The following is a 9,080-nucleotide window of genomic DNA, read 5'->3' on the forward strand; positions in this document are numbered from 1 at the left end:
GACGATTTAATTGGGTGTGTTTTCTTTCGATTGCACTATCCACTCGCTTCCTCTCCGACGTAGCGAGCAATTTTTTGCCTAAATTCGGGCGTTAGCTCACAATGTGAGTTGATGCGTAAAATTATTTTCCATTTACCGATAATAGGCATTAATTTTATATTATATTGTACGATGTCCAATCAATTTGTGCTTAATTCATGTTTTTATCGTGTAGGTCTCACTACTAACAAATGGTGTAATTGTGGTCCAGAATGTCATAATATCGAGTATGTCATTTGGTTATGTAAAAATGCAATAAATGAATTTAAATGGCTGCTGATTTAAAAGATCGAAAGGGTATACCCACGTAAATCATATTATGATAGCTTGAGTAGTCGCGATCTTATAGGGCTATAAATTTATTACAAACAATGTTCCGGACAACGTGGTAACAAAGGAGATAATGCTATTTTTATCTATAACTATCTGACCCGGCAAACTTCGTCCCGCCCAAAATTTGTTTTTTGTTATCAACACCTTCAAACATTCACGTTTCCTTACTAAGCGCAAGTTCATGAGCCCAATCGCAGAACTGTTCATTGATTGATCTTCTAATCGACCCCGTTGAATTTATCTTTTACTAAAAAATTCCTAGTACTTCTACCAAAGCTCATCATTATAATATCAGATTATTTTCAGACACAGACCCTTCCCTCTTCTCCCCTTTAGAGAGGGGGGAGTAGTGTCTATGATCCATAGATACGTTTCGTGCCCCCTAAAATCTTAACATGCCAAATTTGGCTCCATTTGCTTGATTAGTTTTCGAGTTATGCAGAAATTTGTTTTTCATTTGTATGGCAGCACACCCTAAGAGAGGGAGAAGTATCTAACCACTATAGAATCATTTATTGCACCCTAAAACCTTCACATGCCAAATTTGGTCTCGTTTGCTTTATTAATTCTCGAATAATGCAGAAAGTTGTGTTTCATTTGTTTGGCAGCTCTCCCTTAGAGAGGGGGGTGGAGTGTATAGCCACCGTGAAAACATTTATTGCGCCCTAAAACTTCCATATACCTAATTTGGTTTCATTTGCTTAATTAATTATCGAGTAATGCAGAATTGGGTTTCATTTGTATGGCAGCGCACAGAGCCCCCTCCCCCTCCCTTAGAGAGGAAGGTGGACTGTCCAACCACCATAGAAACATTTATTGCACCCCAAAACCTCCAGATGCATAATTCTGTTGCATTTGCTTGATTAATTCTCTAGTGATGTAAAAAATTGTGTTTCATTTGTATGGTAGCTCCCGTTTAGAGAGGTGGGGGGGGGGGGGTGGAGTGTCTAACCACCATAGAAACATTTATTGCACCCTAAAACTTCCAGATGCCTAATTTGGTTGCATTTGCTTGATTAATTCTCGAGTGATGTAGACATTTGTGTTTCATTTGTATGGCAGCCCCCCTTAGAGAAGGGGGTGGAGTGTCTAACCACCATAGAAACAATTATTGCACCCTGAAACTTCCATATGCCTAATTAGGTTTCATTTGCTTGATTAGTTCTTGAGTAATGTAGAAATTTGTGTTTCATTTGTATGGCAGCCCTCCTAAGAGAGGGGGGAGGAGTATCTAAGCACCGTGAAAACATTTATAGCACCCTAAAACTTTCACGTGCCAAATATGGTTTCGCATGCTTGATTAGTTCTCGAGTAATGCAAAAATTTGTGTTTCATTTGAATGGCAGCCCCCTTAGAGAAGGAGGGGAGGGGTCTTTTTTGGAAAAATACTACAGTTGCAGAAAATTTGAATTATGTTTTCGTTATTATTGATTTTATTTGTTTTCTATAGTTTTCATGGTCCCGGGACCAAAGGCGCTGTTTTTTTATATTTTTTGGAAAGCTGAGGATTTTTCACATGACATTTCTCGAAACCAGGGAAGTGTTTTTTTTTGTTTTTATGTTACGATTTTTCAAAATTACCCGATGGTCCAAAAAATCATTTTTCCCTTTTTCCCAAAAAATGACTTTTTTCAAAAATTTATTACTTCTGAACTACTGGACCGATTCAGATGATCGATATATCAAATTAAAGCCTACTAGCTAGCCTTTTTTGAAAGGATACTTGTCACTTGACTATTAATTGGATTATAGTCACACACACATCCAGTCTAGTCGCATTGAAATATTGAACGAAAACTGAGAACATGTTAACTTTGAAAAATCATAACTTAAAAACGAAAAATAGCACATCTCTGGTATTCGGATATATTTTGTGAAAAAACCTCAGCTTTCAGGAAAAAATATTTAAAAAATATGGCGCCCTTGGTCCCGAAACGATGTAAACTATAAAAAACAAATATAATCAATAATTACGAAAACAAAATTAATTTTTATTCAGAGTGTAATATTTGTTTCAAACAAGCTCATTGGCTTTGATTTGATATGTCGATCATCTGAATCGGTTCAGTAGATTAAAAGTTATGATTTTTTGTAGTGGACAAAATAGGAAAAAATTGATTTTTCGGACCACCGGTTAATTTTGAAAAATTATAAACTCAAAAACGAAGAAACGCCTCCCTGGTTTCGAGATATGTTATGTGAAAAATCCTCAACTTTCCAGAAAAAATATCAAAAAATATAGTGCCTTTGGTCCTGAGACCATGAAAACTATAAAAAACTAATACAATCAATAATAACGAAAACATAATTCAAATTTTCTGCAACTGCAGTATTTTTCCATAAAAGACCAGCTAATTGGTTTTAATTTAATATATCAAACATCTGAATTGGTGCAGTGATTCAAAAGTTATGAATTTTAGAAAAAAATCATTTTTGTCAAAAATGCGAAAAATGCGATTTTTCGGACCACCCTAAAATGGAAATGGTCACCCTAACAAAAAAAAAAAGAACACAACTGCCACTTTTGACGAAAATCTGAGAACCACTATATCGGTTTGGTATGGAATGGCTGTATATATATATTTTTGGGAATTTAAAAAAAAATACGTTTTTGAGAAAAATAAATTATAATTTTCAAAATAACTTTTTTGTCAGCGAAATTTTTTTTTTTCATTTTTTTCACCTCCTAAGACGAGTTGGCATGAAATTCATCGATTGTGATATTGTTACCTTCAACGGTAACCCTGATGAACCTAAATTTTCCGTTGTCTAAGGATGACTGGTTTATAATTTCAACCAAAATGGTATAAAATACATACTGAAACTATACATTACGACTAAGGCTTCGGCATCGTATAGAAGTTTCACTAACATTATTCTCACTATACGAGTAAAAAAATTGATTATATCTCGAGAACAGTTGGTCCTACAACAAAACGTTATATATAGGTTTTCATGTTGAATCAAATGTAGATTTCATTTTTTATGTTACTTTTTTTAAATTTTGAAGATTTTACAAAATATTGAAATTTCATAAATGTTCAAAAATTCATATCTCCGTTTTGGTGAGTTTACCACGGCACCACTGTACTTCAAACTTCGTTAAATTGGAAGGGCATATGTAAACATATATGGAAAGGAGTGTGTATGGAGATATAAACGTTTTTAATATTAAATTCAATTTTCGAGTAAGATTTTCCAGCAGTGCATTTTAAATATTATTTTTCCTAAACATAACATTGATTTTCCGACAACTTTATCAAACATCATATTTTAATCAGACATCTGTATTTTGTGTTACGATTTTTTGAAAGAAAGACCGTTGATTTTGGATCCGCCCTTTTAAAAATTTAGTCGTAATTTAAATTGGTTATATTATAATGAAAGCTGTGATTTTGGTTACCATGTTTAAAAAATCGGAGAGGGTCGAGTCAGCGGCCAGCAGATTTGGCATGGAATTACTCTATGGTTTTAGTTGAAAACTTGTCTAAGAAAATCAATTTTGCCCTCGTTGGTTTGCGCCTGCGACCTACGTTTGGCCAGAATAGAGCTTACAAACATTTGTTTACAAATGGCGCTAGGTCCTTTTATATTGTTGTTCTCGAATTGAACTGTTCTTGTTCTTGTAAGTGTGTTTACACATCTATCTTTCGGAATTTGAATCATGCGTCAAAACTTGAGTCAAATTCCGAACGCTACTTGAATATTAATTTTAATGAAGATTTCTGCATTAAAGATAATATTGTATCCATTTATAGTAGAGTCTTACGTTTTTTGGCACTTAAAATGAAAACAACAAACAAAATAGTTAGGACAATTATAAAAAACTTGTTTTCTACGATTTTTTTAACGCAATAACGCAATACTACGATAAAATTATCTTAATTCTTTTTTCGAAACTTATTTCATTTCAACTTTCCAAGCTATTAATTGAGATATTAATTCAAGGTAGGGAAGAAATTTTTATTACTGATTTTTGTTTCAAAAATGTGTTAATTTCTCCCACGGCTAAGTTGTCTAGAGTTTCCGCATTCCTGAAAGAATGTAGTGACAACAAAAAGTTTGTGTAGGGTTGAAGAATAATGAAGTGAATCTTGCTAATAGTATCCATCCTATAAAGTCATTATTAATTATCGTATAAGGACAGTTTATGAGATATGCTATGCTATTCTTTATTTTGTCAATATAAAAACACGCATATAATTTCATTTTTCATTCTTCATATCTTTTGAAATTCTAAGACCAATAGCATAGCAAAGAATACCTTCCAATACCAGCTCAAAAAACTACCAAAGTAGTATATAACTTTCCAATCGCGTCCAAGAAATATTTCGCAAAGCATTTCCGTCCATTAATGCTATAATAATGATCAATAAATTCAACAAATGAGAAAATCGTTCCAAAAACCATTAGCCCCTAATGAATCAGAGATCATTGCACCGTCGCGTTCTTAAGAATGAATGTTTATTGGAAATTATATTGCCATCTCAGAGCTTCAACCAATCATAGCCTGAAACCAGAGCTGCGAATGTCTCCAAGGACGGGGATTTCCTCTTACCTCGTAGCAAGCGCCGGTGATGAGGGTTTGCCAGAACGTGTCACCGGTTTCCACTTGTAGTCATCAGGAAAGTTCAGGCATGTCAATAGCACCGGTTGGGCCCAACCTGAAACTTGTTTGAAGTTTATTTCAGACAAGGAACCGAAAACTAGTGCAGTCCAAAACGGAGGTTGACGGTTTCTGCTTCTCTCACTCACTCATTCGGCCTCACTCTCATTTACTCTTTTTTATACATTGAAAGCTTTTTTATGTTCTACGACCAGCTGCTGTTACCTCGCTACCAGTGATAGACCTGGCAACAGTCTAGGCAATCCACTGCAATCTTGATCTTGAACTTGGGTGGTGCTGCAACGAAGAGCTTAAAAATTGCATACGTCGTTCGGTTGTCAGTTGCAAACCAGTTCAATTTCATGCAGTGAAAGGTAATTTCATTTTAAACTGAACATTCACGTGCTCTTTAAAAAAAACCATAAACAAATGGAATGTGTCGTGATTCAGCATTTTATATTCCCAATGTTTATAACAAGAGTGGTAGTACACTTAAAGTTGATCTGAAAAGAATCTACACGGAAGCAGAAGTAGTAGCTGTGTGATCAATGCAGAATGAGTTCTTTACACTCCCGAGAGCAATCAATCTGATAAACCCTTTCATTTTCGTATTATCACATATGATCACCAGGGTGAAAACGTTTATGTACAGCATATCATTCTGTATCCTATATTCTGTTAAAAGTTATCATTACAGTAATCATACATCAACTAGCTCAGAGCAAATGGTACCCAACAAGATAGCAGTGAGCTTCAGAATGTTATCCACGTACAAAGTGTGGTAAATGATCGAATGTAGATTAATAGCACAGAAAACGAATGCTAAACTTTCACGATTCAAATAATATGCTGCCAAAAAGATAGATACAATTCAAATGGCGAATTCATTATGATACACATGTTATACCTTTTGTATTAGTATTTTAATACATTACAAGTAATAGCTTATAATTGTCTTCTTCTTCTTCTTCTTCGTCTCAGCACAATATTATTTAAGTATTTTTTAAACGCTTTTATTCAGTTTACCCTGTAAGTTGTATGTTTGTATGTTTGTAACTTGTTTGTCAAATTGAATGTAGTTAAGTTGAAAAATGTCACTCGTTATTGATACTTTGGAGTTCGTAGATCTTTTTCTTCTTAAATGGCTCTAACGTTCCTATTGGAACTTCGCCGTCTCAACGTAGTATTACTTGGGTCATTTTTATTAGTAAGGTAAATGATTTTGATTTGTCCAGTCGAAAATATGATCATGGTTTGTCCACTTTTTTGAATGCTCTAATTCAGCGCTCCTTTGTCAAAAAAGGTATTCGAATGTTTCAAAACATACAAATTAAATTGTCTTTTTTATGATTTACAGTAGTTTTATAGTATACTAGCTGACCCGGCAAACTTCGTCCCGCTCAAAATTTGTTTTTTGTTATCAATACCTTCAAACATTTTCGTTTTCTTACTATGAGAAAGTTCATGGGTCCAATCGCAGAACTGTTTATTGATTGATCTTCTAATCGACCCCGTTGAATTTACTTTTTACTATAAAATTCCTAGTATTTCAAACAAAACTCATCATTATAATATCAGATTATTTTCAGAGACAATTCTCGTTCAAGATTCTTCAACCACTTGCAAATAACATGTTTCTCCGTTACATGGAATAAATGTTTTTTACAGAAAATATGATAGAATAAAGACAGCCCTAAATCGGACAATTCCTTCCTCTTGTTCTGCTCTTATCAACACATCCGGCGATTCTTTTTTTTTTGTATAGATAGAGGAAGATAAAGGAGTGCGTTTCATCACATTAAAATCCATTTCCAGTTTCGAACAAAAATCAATTTCGCTAGAGCAAACATCAAATGGACTAACAGCACTTGTCACTATTTTAGTTGAAGAACATATGGGAATTTATTTTCCGAATTTTCCCTTTTTCCTTCAGAGTTTTCCGAAAATTTCCAATTGTCATGTTTGGTTGGAATATTTTTAGTTGAAATATGTGTAATATTTTTATGGGACCCCCTCTCCATTCCAGAGGAGGGGGGGTGTCATACCATCATAGAAACATTACTCATACTCAAAAACCCTCACATCCCAAATTGTGCTTGATTAGTTCTCGAGTTATGCAGAAGTTTGTGTTTCGTTTGTATGGTAGTAATTAGGCAAAAGGGACAAAATTTGGCATTTGGAGGTTTTAGGGTGCAATAAATGTTTTTACGATGATTAGATACTCCTCCTCCTCTCTTAGGGGGGCTGCCATATATATAAAACACAAATTTCGGCATAACTCGAGATTTAATGAAGCAAATGAAACCAAATTTGACATATGGAGATTTTAGGGTGCAATAAATGATTCTATGATGGTTAGACTTTCCACCGCCTCTCTAAAGGGGGGGGCTGCCATACAAATGCAAGACGAATTTCTGCATTACTCGAGAATTAATGAAGCAAATGAAACCAAAATAGCCACATAGAGGTTTTAGAGTGCAATAAATGTTTCTATGGTGGTCAGACTCTCCACCCCCCTCTCTAAGGGGGGCTGCCATACAAATGAAATACAAATTTCTGCATTACTCGAGAATGAATCAAGCAAATGGAATCAAATTTTGCATGTGGAGATTTTAGGCTGCAATAAATATTTTTACGGTGGCAAGATACTCCTCCCCCTCTCTTAGACAACTTAGCCGTGGGAGAAATTAACACATTTTTGAAACAAAAATCAGTAATAAAATTTTCTTCCCTACCTTGAATTAATATCTCAATTAATAGTTTGGAAAGTTGAAATGAAATAAGTTTGAAAAAAAAAAATTAAAATAATTTTATCGTAGTCAGATGCACTGCGTTATTGCGTTAAAAAATTCGTAGAAAACAAGTTTTTTATAATTGTTTTAACTATTTTGTTTGTTGTTTTAATTTCAAGTGCTAAAAACGTAAGAAACGCAGAAATCTTCATTAAAATTAATATTCAAGTAGCGTTCGGAATGGTGCTCCCTTGGCCGAGTGGTTAGCGTCATAACTAAAGGGTGTGTCACATCAAATTGCATCACGGAAAAAACGCTGTAGAAATTCGCCCAGTAGACCGATCCTTTTGAAAATTTTAGACAGTAAAATAAAACTATTAAACAACTTTTGGCATTTTCTTTTTATTCATACTTCGAGCCCAAGCCCGTATGCTCGCACCTTCCTCTTTACCCCGTCCATAAGGTTCTGTACAACGTCAGGTTGTAGTTTTTTTTGAGCAGAAATCCATTTTCTCTTGAAGTCCGCCTCCGATTTGACAACTTTTGGGTTCTTCCGGAGGGCCTGCTTCATAATCGCCCAATATTTCTCTATTGGGCGAGGCTCCGGCGCGTTGGGCGGGTTCATTTCCTTTGGCACGAAGGTGACCCCGTTGGCTTCGTACCACTCCAACACGTCCTTTGAATAGTGGCACGAAGCGAGATCCGGCCAGAAGATGGTCGGGCCCTCGTGCTGCTTCAATAGTGGTAGTAAGCGCTTCTGTAGGCACTCCTTAAGGTAAACCTGCCCGTTTACCGTGCCGGTCATCACGAAGGGGGGCGCTCCGCTTTGCGCAAGAGCAGATCGCTTGCCACATCATGTACTTTTTGGCAAACTTGGATAGTTTCTGCTTGCGAATCTCCTCCGGAACGCTGAATTTGTCCTCTGCGGAGAAGAACAACAGGCCCGGCAGCTGACGAAAGTCCGCTTTGACGTAGGTTTCGTCGTCCATTACCAGGCAATGCGGCTTCGTCAGCATTTCGGTGTACAGCTTCCGGGCTCGCGTCTTCCCCATCATGTTTTGCGTTTCGTCGCGGTTAGGAGCCTTCTGAACCTTGTATGTACGCAGGCCCTCCCGCTGCTTGGTCCGCTGGACGAATGAACTTGACAAATTCAGCTTATTGGCGACATCCCGGACCGAACTTCTCGGATCACGTCTAAACTGCTTAACTACGCGCTTGTGATCTTTTTCACTGACGGAGCATCCATTTTTGCCGTTCTTCACCATCCGGTCGATGGTTAGGATCTCGAAGTATCGCTTTAGTACTCTGCTGACCGTGGATTGGACGATTCCCAGCATCTTACCGATGTCCCGATGTGACAACTCCGGATT

Source organism: Toxorhynchites rutilus, chromosome 1, assembly GCF_029784135.1.
Source record: "Toxorhynchites rutilus septentrionalis strain SRP chromosome 1, ASM2978413v1, whole genome shotgun sequence".
NCBI lineage: Eukaryota > Metazoa > Arthropoda > Insecta > Diptera > Culicidae > Toxorhynchites > Toxorhynchites rutilus.